The sequence below is a fragment of the Crocodylus porosus genome, unplaced genomic scaffold, assembly GCF_001723895.1.
Source record: "Crocodylus porosus isolate Cpor-Errol unplaced genomic scaffold, CroPor_comp1, whole genome shotgun sequence".
Taxonomy (NCBI): Eukaryota; Metazoa; Chordata; order Crocodylia; family Crocodylidae; genus Crocodylus; species Crocodylus porosus.
Genome location: NW_017728911.1, coordinates 18,385,458 through 18,386,800, shown reverse-complemented (window position 1 = coordinate 18,386,800; position 1,343 = coordinate 18,385,458). Strand labels below are relative to the sequence as shown.

General features: G+C 39.3%; 1 protein-coding gene and 1 long non-coding RNA gene across 2 annotated transcripts in view; one reads left to right on the top strand and one right to left on the bottom strand.

The window, feature by feature from the left end:
- Window positions 1-1,343, top strand: part of UNC13C (unc-13 homolog C) — a 517,638-nt gene that overhangs the window by 194,456 nt on the left and 321,839 nt on the right. The window lies entirely within an intron of this gene.
- LOC109309004 overlaps window positions 165-1,343 on the bottom strand; it is a 34,544-nt gene continuing 33,365 nt past the window's right edge. Inside the window, exon 2 of the long non-coding RNA XR_002100761.1 lies at window positions 165-426. This is a non-coding gene — a long non-coding RNA (uncharacterized LOC109309004). The remainder of the gene's footprint in view (window positions 427-1,343) is intronic.

Here is a 1,343-nt window from a genome sequence, read left to right as displayed (position 1 = left end):
GCCCTGAGGTGGGGGGAAGCCTTGCTGCTTAGGCAGCCCACTGCCACAAACTTCTCTGGTAGTGGAGAAAACATGGACCCATGTAGCATGGGCCATGCAGCCAATCACCACCTGCCCTCTCAGCACAATTGCCCAAAAGCATTAAAGACAGGCATACAGACAAAGACAGATTAAGCCTTTTATTTTATTAGAATACTTGACAGTATAGAAGAAATAGTTTTCTTCTCTTTAGCATCATTAAAAGATATATCAGAAAAAACGTACTGTTGTAATGGGTAGTCAAGTATTGCAGTTCTTGGAGAATGTTCAGTGGTCCAGGTTTTTAATTTGCTGGCCCAGAATCAAAGGAGCAGGCTCTAGAGCCAACTTTGTCTCTATTCCTCTCAGCTGCACTGCGTGAGTTCTCAGTGCAACTGAGTCAGGAGCCTGGTAATACAAAAGAGTTTGCATTTTATTTTTGTAGTAAAGGAGGGGAATAAACAAAACTTTCCCAAACATTCCAAGATCTGAATAAGATTGGCTGTGGAGGTGCAAGCTTTGGACACAGGTTTGTGCATGCACCTTAAGTAAATCTCTCCATCATCGCAAGAAAGACCATTTCTTTCTTTTTGTTTCCTCCCTTGCTCTAGTCTACTTTCTATTTGTTCACTTAACAAATATATGTAAAATTGATACACACTTTCTACAACCAGCATGCTACTGGAATTGCTTTGCAGATTTTCTGAGAGTTGAGCTGAATGGGCTCTGTCATATTGCTTGGACCTTTAAACTACAGTTTTATAATCCAGAAGCTGGATGGTTATTTTATATTACTCATTCTACCTATTTTGGCTGCCACTAAACTACCATATGGCATCAATAAGTAACATCATTGGGTGTTTATTATTCCCTGCAAGTATGTAAACATATGCTAATTAACTCAAATGAGGTCAATGAGGCTTTTTGAAGATCATGATTGCTACCTGGCCAATACAAATATCCTGGGTAAACTGTTAGCACTTGGCAGATTTCTTGAAGATTTTCTGGTTATGTGCTAAACAAAGTTATCACATCCCAGAGGCTGCCCTAATAAAGAGTGGTTGAGAGGATTCACACTGCTAAGGGATACAGGGAAATAAAGGTTCCATTTTTATACCCATATGCTGGATTGTCCAACAACATTCTTGCTGCTGTAGACTTTAGCAGATAATAGTCCAAAAAATATGAGTAAAGGGCACCATTTAATGCTAAACAATCTTCCTGTATGACAGTGACCAAAATGTAGAGCTAAAACAGTGTGGTAGTCTCTCAGCTAATGGATTTGTCAGTAATGGATTTTTTAGGTTTAGAGCTAGTGCTGATTT